The sequence below is a fragment of the Natator depressus genome, chromosome 1 (assembly GCF_965152275.1).
Source record: "Natator depressus isolate rNatDep1 chromosome 1, rNatDep2.hap1, whole genome shotgun sequence".
Lineage (NCBI taxonomy): Eukaryota > Metazoa > Chordata > Testudines > Cheloniidae > Natator > Natator depressus.
Genome location: NC_134234.1, coordinates 801,298 through 820,189, shown reverse-complemented (window position 1 = coordinate 820,189; position 18,892 = coordinate 801,298).

Genomic DNA, 18,892 nt, shown 5'->3' with positions numbered 1-18,892 from the left:
CCTGTGTTCCTCCACCCAGCCCCAAACTGAAACTAAACCCACCGAGCAGGTTCCCTGCTGCAGCCTCCGTCCACATTCCTGGGCAGAGGTGTCACCTCCCCCTCCCCCTCCTGGCTCAGGTGACAGGCTCTCAGGTCTCCCGTCCCCAGGGCACATTCCCAGGTCAACACTCCCCCCTCCCTGCTGCGTCACATCGTCACAGGGGGGTTCCGACCGGGGCAGGAGGTTTGGGGTGCGGGTGGGGTGCGGGGTCTGGAGGAAGTTTGGGGTGCGGGTGAGGGTGGGGGCTCTGGTAGGGGGTTTGGGGTGCGGGTGGAGGTGCAGGGTCTGGGAGGGAGTTTGGGTGTGGGGGGGGTTCCGACCGGGGGCAGGGGGTTTGGGGTGCGGGTGGGGGTGTGGTGTCTGGAGGGAGTTTGGGTGTGGGGGCGGTTCTGACCGGGACAGGGGGTTTGGGGTGCGGGTGGGGTGCGGGGCCTGGGAGGGAGTTTGGGTGTGGGGGGGGTTCCGACCGGGGGCAGGGGGTTTGGGGTGCGGGTGGGGTGCGGGGTCTGGAGGGAGTTTGGGTGTGGGGGGGGTTCCGACCGGGGGCAGGGGGTTTGGGGTGCGGGTGGGGTGCGGGGTCTGGAGGGAGTTTGGGTGTGGGGGGGTTTCCGACCGGGGGCAGGGGGTTTGGGGTGCGGGTGGGGTGCGGGGTCTGGAGGGAGTTTGGGTGTGTGGGGGGGTCCGACCGGGGGTAGGGGGTTTGGGGTGCGGGTGAGGGTGGGGGCTCTGGTAGGGGGTTTGGGGTGCGGGTGGGGTTGCGGGGTCTGGGAGGGAGTTTGGGTGTGGGGGGCGTTCCGACCGGGGCAGGGGATTTGGGGTGCGGGTGGGGGTGCAGGGTCTGGGAGGGAGTTTGGGTGTGTGGGGGGTTCCGACCCGGGACGGGGGGGTTGGGGTGCGGGTGGGGTGTGGGGTCTGGAGGGAGTTTAGGGTGTGGGGGGGTTCCGACCGGGGCAGGGGGTTTGGGGTGCGGGTGGGGTGCGGGGTCTGGGAGGGAGTTTGGGGTGTGGGGGGGGTTCCGACCCGGGACGGGGGGGTTGGGGTGCGGGAGGGGGTGTGGGGTCTGGGAGGGAGTTTGGGGTGTGGGGGGGGTTCTGACCGGGGTAGGGGGTTTGGGGTGCGGGTGGGGTGTGGGGTCTGGAGGGAGTTTGGGGTGTGGGGGGTGTTCCGACCAGGGCAGGGGGGTTGGGGTGCGGGGTCTGGGAGGGAGTTTGGGGTATCAGGGGGGTTCCGACCCGGGACGGGGGGTTTGGGGTGCGGGTGGGGTGTGGGGTCTGGAGGGAGTTTGGGTGTGGGAGGGGTTTCCGACCAGGGCAGGGGGGTTGGGGTGCGGGTGGGGTGTGGGGTCTGGAGGGGGTTTGGGTGCGGGGGGGGGTTCCGACCCGGGACGGGGGGTTTGGGGTGCGGGTGGGGTGTGGGGTCTGGAGGGGGTTTGGGTGCGGGGGGGGGGGGGTTCTGACCCGGGACGGGGGGGTTGGGGTGCGGGTGGGGTGTGGGGTCTGGGAGGGAGTTTGGGGTGTGGGGGGGGTTCCGACCGGGGGCAGGGGGTTTGGGGTGCGGGTGGGGTGTGGGGTCTGGAGGGGGTTTGGGTGCGGGGGGGGGTTCCGACCCGGGACGGGGGGTATGGGGTGCGGGTGGGGTGTGGGGTCTGGAGGGGGTTTGGGTGCGGGGGGGGGGGGTTCCGACCCGGGACGGGGGGGGTTGGGTTGCAGGTGGGGTGTGGGGTCTGGGAGGGAGTTTGGGGTGGGGGGGGGGTTCCGACCGGGGGCAGGGGGTTTGGGGTGCGGGTGGGGTGTGGGGTCTGGAGGGGGTTTGGGTGCGGGGGGGGGTTCCGACCCGGGACGGGGGGTTTGGGGTGCGGGTGGGGTGTGGGGTCTGGAGGGGGTTTGGGTGCGGGGGGGGGTTCCGACCCGGGACGGGGGGGTTGGGGTGCAGGTGGGGCTGCGGGGTCTGGGAGGGAGTTTGGGTGCGGGGGGGGGTTCCGACCCGGAACGGGGGGGTTGGGGTGCGGGTGGCGGTGCGGGGTCTGGGAGGGGGTTTGGGTGCGGGGGGGGGTTCTGACCCGGGACGGGGGGTTTGGGGTGCAGGTGGGGTGTGGGGTCTGGAGGGAGTTTGGGGTGTGGGGGGGTTCCGACCCGGAACGGGGGGGTTGGGGTGCGGGTGGGGGTGCGGGGTCTGGGAGGGGGTTTGGGTGCGGAGGGGGGTTCCGACCCGGGACGGGGGGGTTGCGGTGCGGGTGGGGTGTGGGGTCTGGAGGGGGTTTGGGTGCGGGGGGGGGTTCCGACCCGGGACGGGGGGGTTGGGGTGCGGGTGGGGTGTGGGGTCTGGGAGGGAGTTTGGGGTGTGGGGGGGGTTCCGACCGGGGGCAGGGGGTTTGGGGTGCGGGTGGGGTGTGGGGTCTGGAGGGGGTTTGGGTGCGGGGGGGGGTTCCGACCCGGGACGGGGGGTTTGGGGTGCGGGTGGGGTGTGGGGTCTGGAGGGGGTTTGGGTGCGGGGGGGGGGTTCCGACCCGGGACGGGGGGGTTGGGGTGCGGGTGGGGTGTGGGGTCTGGGAGGGAGTTTGGGGTGCGGGGGGGGGTTCCGACCCGGGACGGGGGGTTTGGGGTGCGGGTGGGGTGTGGGGTCTGGAGGGGGTTTGGGTGCGGGGGGGGGTTCCGACCCGGGACGGGGGGTTTGGGGTGCGGGTGGGGTGTGGGGTCTGGAGGGGGTTTGGGTGCGGGGGGGGGTTCCGACCCGGGACGGGGGGGTTGGGGTGCAGGTGGGGGTGCGGGGTCTGGGAGGGAGTTTGGGTGTGGGGGGGGTGTGGGGTCTGGGAGGGAGTTTGGGGTGTGGGGGGGTTCCGACCCGGGACGGGGGGTTTGGGGTGCGGGTGGGGTGTGGGGTCTGGGAGGGAGTTTGGGGTGTGGGGGGAGGTTCCGACCGGGGGCAGGCGGTTTGGGGTGCGGGTGGGGTGTGGGGTCTGGAGGGGGTTTGGGTGCGGGGGGGGGTTCCGACCCGGGACGGGGGGTTTGGGGTGCGGGTGGGGTGTGGGGTCTGGAGGGGGTTTGGGTGCGGGGGGGGGTTCCGACCCGGGACGGGGGGTTTGGGTTGCGGGTGGGGTTGCGGGGTCTGGGAGGGAGTTTGGGGTGCGGGTGGGGGTGCGGGGTCTGGGAGGGAGTTTGGGGTGCGGGTGGGGTGTGGGGTCTGGAGGGGGTTTGGGTGCGGGGGGGGGTTCCGACCCGGGACGGGGGGTTTGGGGTGCGGGTGGGGTTGCGGGGTCTGGGAGGGAGTTTGGGGTGCGGGTGGGGGTGCGGGGTCTGGGAGGGAGTTTGGGGTGCGGGTGGGGTGTGGGGTCTGGGAGGGAGTTTGGGGTGCGGGTGGGGGTGCGGGGTCTGGGAGGGAGTTTGGGTGTGGGGGGGGTGTGGGGTCTGGGAGGGAGTTTGGGGTGTGGGGGGGGTTCCGACCCGGGACGGGGGGTTTGGGGTGCGGGTGGGGTGTGGGGTCTGGAGGGGGTTTGGGTGCGGGGGGGGGTTCCGACCCGGGACGGGGGGTTTGGGGTGCGGGTGGGGTTGCGGGGTCTGGGAGGGAGTTTGGGGTGCGGGTGGGGGTGCGGGGTCTGGGAGGGAGTTTGGGGTGCGGGTGGGGTGTGGGGTCTGGAGGGAGTTTGGGTGCAGGCTCCAGCAACCCCCAACCCCGCTCCCTGCAGCCACCTGCACTTGTGGGCTCCTGCACGCAGCTGGGGGGCCGGGGCTGGGCGTGGGGCTGAGCCCCGGGCTGGAGCGGAGGCGGGGGGCGCAGTCCCCGATCGGGGGGGCGAATGTGCCCCCCCTTAGTGGGATGCTCCTGCGTGGCCCTGGTTGCCACGGCGATGGGCTGGTATCCATGGCACCAGGCTCTGACCTTGGTGGCTGCATGAGCAGCTCCCCTCCCCCTCCCAGCGCAGGCAGGCGACAGGGCAGGGCTGGGGGGCAGGGCCGGGGGGACAGGGGGGCAGGGCGGGCGGCTGGGGGGCAGGGCCTGGGGGCAGAGCTGGGGGACAGGGCGGGGGGCTGGGGGACAAGGGTTGTGGGGCAGGGCCGGGGGACAGGACTGGGGGGCAGGCTGTGGGGCGAGGCTGGGGGCAGGGCTGTGGGACTGGGCAGGGGCTGGGGGGCAGGGCCAGAGGACAGGGCTGGGGGGCAGGGATGGGGGGCTATCGGACAAGGGCTGGGGGACAGGGCGGGCGGCTGGGGGGCAGGGCTGGGGGGCAGAGCTGGGGGACAGGGCGGTGGGCTGGGGGACAAGGGTTGTGGGGCAGGGCCGGGGGACAGGACTGGGGGGCAGGCTGTGGGGCGAGGCTGGGGGCAGGGCTGTGGGACTGGGCAGGGGCTGGGGGGCAGGGCCAGAGGACAGGGCTGGGGGGCAGGGATGGGGGGCTATCGGACAAGGGCTGGGGGTCAGGGCGGGCGGCTGGGGGGCAGGGCTGGGGGGCAGAGCTGGGGGACAGGGCGGTGGGCTGGGGGACAAGGGTTGTGGGGCAGGGCCGGGGGACAGGACTGGGGGGCAGGGCTGTGGGGCAAGGCTGGGGGCAGGGCTGTGGGACAGGGCAGGGCTGCGGGGCAGGGCTGGGGGACAGGGCGGTGGGCTGGGGGACAAGGGTTGTGGGGCAGGGCCAGGGGACAGGACTGGGGGGCAGGCTGTGGGGCGAGGCTGGGGGCAGGGCTGTGGGACAGGGCAGGGCTGCGGGGCAGGGCTGGGGGGCAGGGGTCTCTGGCTCACATGCCAGGTGCCTCCAAGCCGCAGGGGCCACGGCACCGGCTCCCTCCCCCCCGCCCAGCGACAGCCTGTGAGCCCGGACGCCTGGGTTCGTTCCCGGCGCAGGGAGGGGGGGCTCTGCTGCTCTAACCAAGGCAGTCCATTTCCCCCCTGGCCCCCCGTCACCCCCTCGGCACTCTGCCCCCGAGCTGTACCCCAAGGCCGGGGGCCCTGGCAGGGCCCTCACACAAAGCACCTCGACCACGGATTGGCACCCATGAGCCGCACGGCAGCGTGTGGGACCAGCCCCCCGGCCCCACCCACGCAATGGGGCCACCCACCCACCCAGCTCTGTGGGGGGAGCAGAGCTGGGGGGGGCAGGGGGCTGCGGGTGGGGAGTGAGGGGCGCCAGTGGGGCTGGGGGGGCAGGGGGCTGCGGGTCGGGAGTGAGGGGCACCGGCGGGGCTGGGGGGGGAGCAGGGGGCTGGGGGTGGGGAGTGAGGGGCGCCGGCGGGGCTGGGGGGGGCAGGGGGCTGCGGGTCGGGAGTGAGGGGCACCGGCAGAGCTGGGGGGGGCAGGGGGCTGCGGGTCGGGAGTGAGGGGCACCGGCAGAGCTGGGGGGGGCAGGGGGCTGCGGGTCGGGAGTGAGGGGCACCGGCAGAGCTGGGGGGGGCAGGGGGCTGCGGGTCGGGAGTGAGGGGCACCGGCAGAGCTGGGGGGGGCAGGGGGCTGCGGGTCGGGAGTGAGGGGCGCCGGAGGGGGCGGGGGGGGTTGCAGGTGTCCATGTTCTCCGTCTCCCATCTGCACCTGGAGCTTTCGCTGCCCAGATGGTGCCGAGCTCTCCCCCCCCCGCCTTCATTCGCAGCCAGGCCGGGCTCCCCCCCGCCCCCCACACAAGCTCAAAGAAAGACTAGGAATGGAGGGGGGAGGGGAGAGACGCCCCCCCCGGCGCTGCCCCCACCTTCCGCCAGCTGGTATCAGGGCTGCAGAACCAGGCAGGACAATCCCACTGGTGCCCCTCACTCCCGACCCGCAGCCCCCCGCTAGCCCAGCCCTGCCCCCCCAGCCCCGCCGGTGCCCCTCACTCCCGACCCGCAGCCCCCCGCTAGCCCAGCCCAGCCCTGCCCCGCCGGTGCCCCTCACTCCCGACCCGCAGCCCCCCGCTAGCCCAGCCCTGCCCCCCCAGCCCCGCCGGTGCCCCTCACTCCCGACCCGCAGCCCCCCGCTAGCCCAGCCCTGCCCCCCCAGCCCCGCCGGTGCCCCTCACTCCCGACCCGCAGCCCCCCGCTAGCCCAGCCCTGCCCCCCCAGCCCCGCCGGTGCCCCTCACTCCCGACCCGCAGTCCCCCGCTAGCCCAGCCCTGCCCCCCCAGCTCTGCTGGTACCCCTCACTCCCAACCTGCAGCCCCCCGGTAGCTCAGCCCTGCCCCCCCCAGCCATGCCCCCCCAGGCGCTCCCTTTGCCCCACAGCCCCTCTGGGAGCCCTGTGGGGGACAGCCCCAGGGCACACAGGGAGCACGGGCAGATCCTGGGGGGGGGCATGCACGTGATAAGGGGTCCAGCACGGCCTCCCCGAATGGCTCAGGTGCGGGGTGGGGACAGGGGAGGCAGAGAAAAACCTCAGGCCCAGTAGTAAGGCAGAGTGGGTCAGTCCCAGCCCCTCTGCAGGGCCCTGGCCCCCCATTCCCCGTCAGCTCCCCCATGCGCCCCCAGGGTCCTGCCCCCATGTCCCCCGTCAGCCCCCTCCGGCGGATCCTGCCCCCATCCCCCGACAGCTCCCCTATCCTCCCCCAGGGTGCTGTCCCCATGTCCCCCCCCATCAGCTCCCCCCTCCCCCAGGCTCCTGCCCCCATGTCCCCCGTCAGCCCCCCCCGCGGATCCTGCTCCCATCCCCCAACAGCTCCCCTATCCCCCCCCAGAGTCCTGCCCCCACGTCCCCCCCCGTCAGCTCCTCCCTCCCCCAGGGTCCTGCCTCCTCCATCAGCTCCCTGCAGAGGATGGATCTGGCGGGGGAAGGGGAGGCAGGTAAATGTTACAGCGAGGCCTGTGCCCTCCCCGTCCCCCCCGTCCCGTCCCTCTGGGGGGCTCTGTGACCCTCCCCCCACATGCAACCAGGCCCCGCACCAGCTGCTGCCCCGTCCCCTGGTGCAGCCCGGGCAATGCTGGGGCCGGGGCTCCCTCTGCTGGGGCCAGGCGGTACTGCAGGGCACGGGCCAGTAGTGGGGATGGGCCCGGCCTGTGCCAGGCCTTGGGGGTGACCCCTGTACTGGGCCGGGCCCCAGGCCCCCGCAGCTCACAGGGGAGGCCCGCGGCCTCCGAGGCTGGGCCATTGTCCGGGGCTCCCTGCCACGAATCCAGCCCTGGCGAGGGGCTGGTGCGTCCCCATCAGGGCACGAGGCTCCCCGGGACCCCGGCAGGTCCCCCTCGACCAGTCACCTGGCTACTGGCTGCCAGGCCGTGGCTGGCTGGGGGCGGGGGGGCTAAGCTGGAGCAGCATGGCCGGCACCAGGCCACAGGAGCCGTTGTCTCTCCAAAGGCCAGAGCGCCCCAGCTCCTGTCGCCTCATCCGGCAGAGCCCTGCTGAGGTCCCCACCCGCCTGCCACAGAGCCCTGGCTTGGTGTCCGTCGTTCGGTCCTGGATCCTCCCTGAGCTGGGTGGGTTTCAGCCGCTCTGAGCGCCCATCACCCCTCCCCAGGGGGGATCCCCCCTCTCCGCAGGGCTGCTGAGCAGAGAGCCCAGCTCCGGAGCCCCAGCCGGGAGGGGTGAGGTGGGGATCAGAGCTAGGGGTGGAAGGAGTCGGGGCTCTTGTCGTAGGAGCAGCAGGGATCTGTATGCTCGGTATAACCTGTATGCTCAAGAGGTCTCTTACGCCTTCCCCCTTTGTCTCCTCTCCCTCTCTGAACCCCTGGGACGGGGCTTGCCCCCGCTCCCGCCCTCCTGGACTGCTTGGGGGACGGATGGATGGGCTGCTTGAGCAGCTGGAAGATCAGAGGAGGGAGACAAGGCGTCTGGGAGCCTGATTAGGCAGCGATCACACCCCCAAGGCAGGGACCCTGCCCAGGTGGAGTGGGACCAACCGGCCAGGTCATCTCCAGTCGCAGGCCGTGCGGAGCAGGTCCTGACCAGGGGAAGGGCCATGTGCTCGGCAGGGCACTCACAAGCTTGTACCTCCCGCGAAGGCCCTTCGCCCGGCCCGCCTGGCCAGGGCTCCACCGCCTTGCATTGCATCGAGCCTCGGGAAGACTCACCTTCATCGCACCCCCCTTCTTCTGCGCTTCACTAGCAGTGCAGGAAGAGGGCTGCTTTCCGCCAGACTCTGGTGGGTCATTAGTCCTCCCTCAGCTCACTAGCTGGCCCAATTTCGGGTAACAGGGCTGACCAAGGAGACTGACGGAGCCTGAGCCCAGGGGTTCCCCACAGCCTGGCTGGCCCAGCACGGCCTGGGATTTCCCCATCCGTTCTCTGCCCTGCCCCCGGCTCCCTGGTGACCGACAGACCGTCTGTATGGGTGTCACAGCAGCTCCTGGCTGGGGGTGTCGGTCCCTGCGGCGGGGGCACGGCTCCCCCAGCGCGTCTCTGGGACTCGCTGGGCAGAGCTCATGGGGGGGCAGCAGGCCTGGGGCCAGTCTCAGGAGGTGGTGGGCCGCGTGGCTCTCCCTGGAGGAAGTGCGGGACCCTGGGGGTCTGGCTCACAGAAGGGGCCTCCCAGAGACTGTTCCAGAGCTGGGGATGCAGCCCTGATCCCGTGGGTCTGCAACACTCATCTCCCCTTTTCCCCACTGTGACGCAGAGGGAGTGGGGCGCATTGACCTGGGGATGTCCTGCGGAGTTTGACTGGGACTGGCTGCGTTGCTGTGGGATGGTGGGGGGGTATCGGGGTGACGTCACTTGAGGGACGATACCTGAGCAGGTGCCCTGAGCTCGGGGGGGGGGGGCCCTGGGGCCAGGTGACACCTTCAGCCTGGGAAACTGGACGAAGGCTGGAGGAGGGGCCAGGGGAGATGGCTGGAGGAGAGGGCTGGAGGGGGTTTCAGTTTGGAGCTGGCTGGGGAGATAGGGGGAGGCCAAGAACTGGGGTCTGGGCTCCCCACCCCCCGAGACACACCTGACTGAGGGGTCCTAGTCTCTGTACCTACAAGCTCTGTTTTGGGCCGTGTTCCTGTCGGCTAATAAACCCTCTGTTGTACTGGCTGGCTGAGAGTCCCGGGGAATCACAGGAAGTGGGGTGTGCAGGGCCCGACTCCCCCGCACTCCGTGACACCCACGCACCCTCCAGCGGGCAGGAGCTGCCAGTCGGGTCATTCAATCAGCTGGCCCCTGGCTCTCTCTCCTGACCGTGTGGGTGTTTGATTGAAAAGCGTGAATTGGGAGTGCTTTGTTCCAGGTGGGCCTTGAGTGGTTGACTGGAGGGAAGCCTCTGAGCCGGGCCACCTGCTTCAAGCCAGCAGCCTTATAAAAAGTCAGCCAGTTGCAAAGTGAGTGAGCAGCGAACCGAGGACAGGCAAACAGAGGGAGTTCGCCCAGAGTGTTTCTGCCTTTCAGGCTCCGGTGAGCAGTACATACAAAATCTGAAGCGCCTCTTAGAAGGAAGACATGGCTAGTGAGCGATCAGCTGCTGTGACCTGCTCAGAATGTTTGTCTTTCTCCGAGAGGACAGAGGCGACTTCGTCTGTACGAAGTGCAAGCTGGTCTGCATATTGGAGGAGAAGGTTAAAGGACTAGAGACCCAAGTATCAACCCTGCATCAGAGAACATGAAGATTTTCTGGATAGAAGTCAGAGTTTGGTGCTGGAAGCAAAACATGCGGAAGAATCAGAGCGGGCGGTGCAGAACGGGGAAGAATATTGGCAGCATGTGACCTCCAGAAGAAGAAAGAGGAGAACCCATGTACCCCCAGCGCAGAGAGAGGTGTGAAAGGCTCTCTGCCCAGGTACTACAGCGGAGAAGGATTTGGAAGAATTATCTGAGGGAAGGGATCAGTAGGAGACCCCATCAGCCGGAAGGCATGGGATGCATTGCCCTAGGGATGGGGGTTCCACGACCACCGCTCCCAAGAGGAGGAGACGGGTGGCGGTGGTCAGGGACTCCCTCCTAAGGAGGACAGAGTCATCCATCTGCCGACCAGACAGGGAAACTCGAGAAGTCTGCTGCTTGCCAGGAGCTAGGATTCGCGATGTGACGGAGAGACTGCCGAGACTCATCAAGCCCTCGGATCGCTACCCCTTCCTGCTTCTCCACGTGGGCACCAATGATACTGCCAAGAATGACCTTGAGCGGATCACTGCAGACTACGTGGCTCTGGAGTTTGAGGTGCAAGTCGGGTTCTTGTCCATCCAGGGAAAGGGTCCAGATAGGGACCATCAAATTGTGGAGGTGAATGCATGGTTGCACAGGTGGGGTCGGAGAGAAGGCTTTGGATTCTTTGACCATGGGATGGTATTCCATGAAGGAGGAGTGCTGGGCAGAGACGGGCTCCACCTAACAAAGAGAGGGAAGAGCATCTTCGCAAGCAGGCTGGCTAACCTAGTGGGGAGGGCTTTCAACTAGGTTCGCCGGGGGATGGTGACCTAAGCCCAGAGGTAAGTGGGGGAGCGGGATACTGGGAGGAAACACAGGAGGAGGGTACAAGAAGGGAAGCCTCCTGATTCATATTGAGAAAGTAGGGCAATCGGCTAGTTTTCTTAGGTGCCTGTACACGAACGCAAGAAGCCTGGGAAACAAGCAGGGAGAACTGGAAGCCCTGGCACAGTCAAGGAATTAGGATGTGATTGGAATAACAGAGACTTGGTGGGATAACTCACATGACTAGAGTACTGTCATGAATGGATATAAACGGTTCAGGAAGGACAGGCAGGGCAGAAAAGGTGCGGGAGTTGCATTATATGTAAGGGAGCAGTATGACTGCTCAGAGCTCCGGTAGGAAACTGGAGAAATGCCTGTTGAGAGTCTCTGGACTGAGTTTAGAAGTGTGATCAACAAGGGTGATGTCATGGTGGGAGTCTGCTATAGACCACCGGACCAGGGGGATGAGGTGGACGAGGCTTTCTTCCAGCAACTCACAGAAGTTACTAGATCACAGCCCCTGGTTCTCATGGGAGTCTTCAATCACCCTGATATCTGCTGGGAGAGCAATACAGCGGTGCACAGACAATCCAGGAAGTTTTTGGAGAGTGCTGGGGACAACTTCCTGGTGCAAGTGCTAGAGGAACCAACTAGGGGCCATGCTCCTCTTGACCTGCTGCTCACAAACTGGGAAGAATTGGTAGGGGAAGTAGAAGTGGGTGGCAACCTGGGCAGTAGTGACCATGAGATGGTCGAGTTCAGGATCCTGAAGAAAGGCAAGCAGCAGAATACGGACCCCGGACTTCAGAAAAGAAGACTGTGACTCCCTCAGGAAACTGATGGGCAGGATCCCCTGGGAGAATAACATGAGGGGGAAAGGAGTCCAGGAGAGCTGGCTGTATTTTAAAGAATCCTTATTGAGGTTACAGGGACAAACCATCCCGATGTGTAGAAAGAACAGCAAATATGGCAGGCGACCAGCTTGGCTTAACAGTGAAATCTTCAGTGAGCTTGAACACAAAAAAGAAGCTTACAAGAAGTGGAAACTTGGACAAATGACCAGGGAGGAGTATAAAAATATTGCTCAGGGATGCAGGAGTGAAATCAGGAAGGCCAAAGCACACCTGGAGTTGCAGCTAGCAAGGGATGTGAAGAGTAACAAGAAGGGTTTCTTCAGGTATGTTAGCAACAAGAAGAAGGTCAGGGAAAGTGTGGGCCCCTTACTGAATGAGGGAGGCAACCTAGTGACAGAGGATGTGGAAAAAGCTAATGTGCTCAATGCTTTTTTTGCCTCTGTCTTCACGAACAAGGTCAGCTCCCAGACTGCTGCACTGGGCAGCACAGCATGGGGAGGAGGTGACCAGCCCTCTGTGGAGAAAGAAGAGAACCTGGGGAACTATAGGCCAGTCAGCCTCACTTCAGTCCCTGGCAAAATCATGGAGCAGGTCCTCAAGGAATCCATTCTGAAGATGAGATAACTGGCTCTGTGGATATGGGGAAAGCAGTGGATGTGATATATCTTGACTTTAGCAAAGCTTTTGATACGGTCTCCCCAGCAAGTTAAAGAAGTATGGGCTGGATGAATGGACTATAAGGTGGATAGAAAGTTGGCTAGATTGTCGGGCTCAACGGGTAGTGATCAATGGCTCCATATCTAGTTGACAGCCGGTATCAAGCAGAGTGCCCCAGGGGTCGGTCCTGGGGCCGGTTTTGTTCATCTTTATTAATGATCTGGAGGATGTTGTGGATTGCACCCTCAGCAAGTTCGTGGATGACACTAAGCTGGGAGGACAGGTAGATACGCTGGAAGGTAGGGATAGGATACAGAGAGACCTAGACAAATTGGAAGATTGGGCAAAGAGAAATCTGATGAGGTTCAACAAGGACAAGTGCAGAGTCCTGCACTTAGGACGGAAGAATCCCATGCACCGCTACAGACTAGGGACCGAATGGCTCGGCAGCAGTTCTGCAGAAAAGGACCTAGGAGTTACAGTGGACGAGAAGCTGGATATGAGTCAACAGTTTGCCCTTGTTGCCAAGAAGGCCAATGGCATTTGGGGATGTATAAGTAGGGGCATTGCCAGCAGATCGAGGGACGTGATCGTTCCCCTCTATTCGACATTGGTGAGGCCACATCTGGAGCACTGTGTCCAGTTTTGGGTCCCCCACTACAGAGAGGATGGGGACAAATTGGAGAGAGTCCAGCGGAGGGCAACACAAATGATTAGGGGACTGGAACACATGAGTTATGAGGAGAGGCTGAGGGAACTGGGATTGTTTAGTCTGCAGAAGAGAAGAATGAGGGGGGATTTGATAGCTGCTTTCAACTACCTGAGAGGTGGTTCCAGAGAGGATGGTTCTAGCCTATTCTCAGTGGTAGAAGAGGACAGGACAAGGAGTAATGGTCTCAAGTTGCAGTGGGGGAGGTTTAGATTGGATATTAGGAAAAACTTTTTCACTAGGAGGGTGGTGAAACACTGGAATGCGTTACCTAGGGAGGTGGTAGAATCTCCTTCCTTAGAAGTTTTTAAGGTCAGGCTTGACAAAGCCCTGGCTGGGATGATTTAATTGGGGATTGGTCCTGCTTTGAGCAGGGGGTTGGACTAGATGACCTCCTGAGGTCCCTTCCAACCCTGATATTCTGTGATTCTATATAGGCAATAACACTATTTCACTCAAGTGTCTTCCTAAATGTTAATATTCCTTTTTTTTTTTATCTTTGAATCCAAGCTACAGCCATAGACAAAACTCGTTTGCTGACATCACAAGACCTGAGCAAACATCTCCCCTTCTCTCTCTAACAATGCCGGCTGCATTTCAAAGCTCTCTTCATTTACAGATCTTCCTGAGTCTTTACAGTTCGGCCCTGGGTCAGATCAATCTGGGAGTTAATTAACTCTTTCTGGCCCAGTCACCTTTCAATGAGATGTTATATGACACTTCTAATGTCACAGAGGGGTGTTGGCCTGGGGCCCACCGGGAAGGGGTGTGTCACAGAGTCCCCGGGCGATGCTCTGGAACTGCTCCATACGAAGCCAGGCAGGACTCTGGGGGAGCCTCCTCTTTGGGAGCAGCCGGTCTGCAGGGAAAGAAGCTTCCCCAGCTTCCACCTTCCTGGGTCTGACCTCGGAGCATTCAGCATCCTCTGCCCCTCCGTGCGCTTCCCACAGTGAGTCCGCCCAGGCGGGGTCCTGGGGAAGCCAGAGGGTCCTGCCCCCCAACTCCGCAGTCAGACGTGACTCTCAGCCAGCCAGGAAAACAGAAGGTTTATTAGACGACAGGAACATGGTCTAACACAGAGTTTGCAGGTACAGAGAACAGGACCCCTCAGCCAGGTCCATTTTGGGGGGCAGTGAGCCAGACAACCACGTCTGCCCTTCACTCCATGTTCCCAGCCAGCCCCAAACTGAAACTCCCTCCAGCCCCTCCACCTCTGGGCTTTGTCCCTTTCCCGGGCCAGGAGGTCTCCTGATTCCTTTGTTCTCCAACACCTTTGTGACGTTATTGACATAATCTGTAACTGAATAGATCATTGTTGCAACCACTGTTATATATTTGCAGCAAATATTGTATAAAGGTTGTCGTGTAAGGGGTCTATGGAGAGGTTATGGTTTGCTGGTTATGATTATGCTACCCCAGACAAGTTGGTGTCAACTCTGCCTAGCCTGCTGGATGGCCCATTAAGGACCATCAGCGACACAACAGACCCATTGAGAGAAGGCAGACACACTCTGGGACTCAGCAAGGTGTGCAGGGCTCTGCCTATGGTCAGAACTCTGAGGTGTTTCCAGGCCATGTGCTTGATAGCGTGTCCTTGGGACAAAGAAAGCGAAGACCACATGGCAAGAGACTATAAAAGGCTGATGCCTCATCTCCATCTTGTCTTCAATCCTCCTTCTTGCCTCTGGAGGGACTTTGCTAAATGGAAGCTCTGAACCAAGGACTGAAAGACCCATCCCAGCTGGGGATGTTCTCCAGAGACTTGATTTGAACCTGCAGCTTATTCCATCATCGCTGCAAGCCTGAACCAAGAACTTTGCCGTTACTGGATGTAATTGATTCCATTTAACCAATTCTAGCTCTCATCTCTATCTTTTTCCTTTTATCATAGAATCATAGAATATCAGGGTTAGAAGGGACCTCTGGAGGTCATCTAGTCCAACCCCCTGCTCAAAGCAGGACCGATCCCCAACTAAATCATCCCAGCCAGCGCATTCCAGTGTTTCACCACCCTCCTAGTGAAAAAGATTTTCCTAATATCCAACCTAAACCTCCCCCACTGCAACTTGAGACCATTACTCCTTGTTCTGTCATCAGCTACCACTGAGAACAGTCTAGAGCCATCCTCTTTGGAACCCCCTTTCAGATAGTTGAAAGCAGCTATCAAATCCCCCCTCATTCTTCTCTTCTGAAGACTAAACATCCCCAGTTCCCTCGCCTCTCCTCATAAGTCATGTGTTCCAGTCCCCTAATCATTTTTGTTGCCCTCCGTTGGACATTTTCCAATTTCTCCACATCCTTCTTGTAGTGTGGGGCCCAAAACTGGACACAGTACTCCAGATGAGGCCTCACCAATGTAGAATAGAGGGGAATGATCACGTCCCTCGATCTGCTGGCTATGCCCCTACTTATACATCCCAAAATGCCATTGGCCTTCTTGGCAACAAGGGCACACTGCTGACTCATATCCAGCTTCTCGTCCACTGTAACCCCTAGGTCCTTTTCTGCAGAACTGCTGCCGAGCCATTCGGTCCCTAGTCTGCAGCGATGCATGGGATTCTTCCGTCATAATGAAGGACATAAATCCACACCATGTAGAGATCAAGCACAGGAGTTTATTACGTACAGCACTGACAGAGTGTCACCTCGCTTATTAGGCTCAGAGACACTGTCAATCAATTGATTACAATGGAATATATGGATTTTCCATGGGCGGGGGAAAGTGAAGGGGTAGGCAGTCCCACACCCCCGGACTGCTTTAGCTGCAAGACTTGATAGCACAGTAGCCAATGGTCAAAAGGTTACATAATGTCTCCGCCCATGGTCTCAAGTTAACAAATTAACATATATGTTGAATTCTGATTTGGGGTCCATAGGAATGAAGTAGCACCTTTGATTGTCCAACAGATACATGATGTGACGATGTGAGGCAGCAGGGAGGGGGGAGTGTTGATGTGGGAATGTGCCCTGGGGACGGGAGACCTGAGAGCCTGTCACCTGAGCCAGGAGGGGGAGGTGACGCTTCTGCCCGGGAATGTGAACACAGGCTGCAGGAGAGAGCCTGCTGGGGGGGGGGTTAGTTTCAGTTTGGGGCTGGGTGGAGGAACGCAGGGAACCCCAGGGCTGGGGTCTAAGCTCCCTGCTCCCCCAGAAGGACTTCACTGAGGGGTCCTGGGTGTACCCACAAGCTCTGTTTTGGACTGTGTTCCTGTTGTCCAATAAACCTTCTGTTTTACTGGCTGGCTGAGAGTCTCAGTGAATCCCAGGAAGAGGGGTGCAGGGCCTGGACTCCCCCACACTCCGTGACAACTGGTGGCAGAGGTGGGATCTACTGCACCCCGTGAACGGCGCTTCCTGCAGTAAGTGACTGGGGAGCAGTAAAACGAAGGGGGATTGACGGGGACCAGGCGTGCTGAAGATTCAGAGAGAGACGGTTTCAGGGGGCGGTTAACCCCTGGGAGTGTGTGACCAGAGAGAAGGACTTTTGCAGTAACAGGGTCCCCCAGGGGATTTCAGCGAGCAGTCCCAGGGGCGGAGGAGTCTGTAGCTCGACCCTGGCAAAGAGGTGGTGACCTCAAGAAGGACTGGCACACTAGGGGCTTTTCCTGGAAACCGTGGAAAGCTGCCCGGCCTGCGAGTGGCCAGCCGGGAGATGTACGCTAAACGCCTTAAGAGCGACCTGGTGGAGCTGTGCAGGCAGAGGGGGCTGCGCATCGGCAGGTCCACCAAGGAACAGCTGATTGCCCAGTTGGGGGAGAGGGATCACTTGGATGACCCGATCCCTGCCCTGGAGGGAAGCCGCCCGGGGGATGCAGCGTGGGCCCTGGGGCCTGACCAGGCTGGGAGGGGTCAGACTGCTGCCCAGGACATCCCGAGACCCTTCCTACCTATGCCTGGGTGAGGGGTTGGGGGAAGCCCAGCGAATACCGAGGGCACCCTGACCCCAGCAGTCAGCAGGGGATCCTCCCGGCGGAGCTCCCCGTCCCTGGAGCGGATGCGGCTGGAATGGGAGAGGGAGAGGAAAATGAGGGAGCTGGAGGATCATGAAAAACAACGTCAACATGAGGAGAAACAACGTCAACATGAGCAGGAGGAGAAGGAGAGGGAGCGTCAGGAGAAGGAGAAACAAAGACAGCATGAACTGGAGCTGGCCAGGCTGAGGAGCAGTGGGGCCCCGGCTGCGGTGAGTGAGGGGGGACCCAAGACTGCAAGGAGCTTTGATAAGTGCGTCCTGGCCCAGCGGAAGGAGGGGGAGGACATAGATAGCTTCCTGACAGCCTTTGAGAATGCCTGCGAGATGCACAGGGTGGACCCTGCAGACAGGCTCCAGTTCCTCACCCCCTTACTGGACCCCAAAGCCATGGAGGTTGTCAAGGTTCCTCCCCCACTCTGAACTCTAGGGTACAGATGTGGGGACCTGCATGAAAAACCTCCTAAGCTTATCTTTACCAGCTTAGGTCAAAACTTCCCCAAGGTACAAAATATTCCACCCTTTGTCCTTGGATTGGCCGCTACCACCACCAAACAAATACTGGTTACTGGGGAAGAGCTGTTTGGACACGTCTTTCCCCCCAAAATACTTCCCAAAACCTTGCACCCCACTTCCTGGACAAGGTTTGGTAAAAAGCCTCACCAATTTGCCTAGGTGACTACAGACCCAGACCCTTGGATCTTAAGAACAATGAACAATCCTCCCAACACTTGCACCCTCCCTTTCCTGGGAATTGTTGGATAAAAAGCCTCACCAATTTGCATAGGTGACCACAGACCCAAACCCCTGGATCTGAGAACAATGAAAAAGCATTCAGTTTTCTTACAAGAAGACTTTTAATAAAAATAGAATTAGAAATAAGAAATCCCCCCTGTAAAATCAGGATGGTAAATACCTTACAGGGTAATTAGATTCAAAACATAGAGAACCCCTCTAGGCAAAAACCTTAAGTTACAAAAAAGATACACAGACAGAAATAGTTATTCTATTCAGCACAAGTCTTTTCTCAGCCATTTAAAGAAATCATAATCTAACACATACCTAGCTAGATTACTTACTAAAAGTTCTAAGGCTTCATTCCTGGTCTATCCCCGGCAAAGACAAAATGTAGACAGACACACAAACCCTTTGTTTCTCTCCCTTCTACCAGCTTTTGAAAGTATCTTGTCTCCTCATTGGTCATTTTGGTCAGGTGCCAGCAAGGTTACCTTTAGCTTCTTAACCCTTTACAGGTGAGAGGAGATTTCCTCTGGCCAGGAGGGATTTTAAAGGGATTTACCCTTCCCTTTCTATTTATGACACGCCCCCCAAATCTCAGCTAGGGTGAAACACTGGCTGGGATTTCTTCCTGGAGCTCTAGGAAAACAGAGTTAATAAGACACATGCATCTCTAAATATACTACCAAGTACATAAAGACTAACAATATTTTCCACATCTCAAGGACGATTTTAACCAGTTGAGTCTGGGAAACTTTCACGTGAGAGTGCATCAGCCACTTTGTTAGAAGCTCCTGAGATGTGTTGGATGTCGAAATCAAAATCTTGGAGATCTAAACTCCACCGAAGAAGTTTTTTGTTATTTTCTTTGACGGTGTGAAGCCACTGTAGCGCAGCATGGTCGGTTTGCAGGTGGAAACGCCGTCCCCAAACATATGGGCGTAGCTTTTCCAGAGCGTAGACAATGGCGTAACATTCTTTTTCACTGACTGACCAGTTGCTTTCCCTCTCAGACAGCTTCTTGCTGAGAAACACTACAGGGTGGAATTCTTGATCCGGTCCTTCCTGCATTAAAACTGCTCCCATGCCACGCTCGGATGCATCTGTGGTTACTAGGAACGGTTTGTCAAAGTCTGGGGCCCTTAGTACAGGGTCAGACATGAGTGTCGCTTTAAGCTTGTTAAAGGCCTTCTGACACTTTTCGGTCCACTGAACGGCATTTGGCTGTTTCTTTTTGGTTAGGTCTGTCAGTGGGGCGGCGATTTGGCTGTATTGCGGTACAAATCGTCTGTAATAACCGGCCAAGCCTAAGGAGGATTGAACCTGTTTCTTTGACTTTGGGACAGGCCACTTTTGGATAGCATCCACTTTGGCCTGTAGGGGGCTGATAGTTCCTTGACCCACCTGGTGTCCAAGGTAAGTCACTCTGTTTAGGCCTATTTGACACTTCTTAGCCTTAACAGTTAGTCTTGCCTCCCTTATGCGCTCAAGGACTTTTTGTAGATGTTCCAGGTGGTCTGCCCAGGAATCCGAAAATATGGCCACATCGTCGAGGTAGGCGACTGCATATTCTCCTAATCCCGCCAGGAGACCATCTACAAGTCTTTGGAAGGTGGCGGGTGCATTTCGCAGCCCGAAAGGGAGTACATT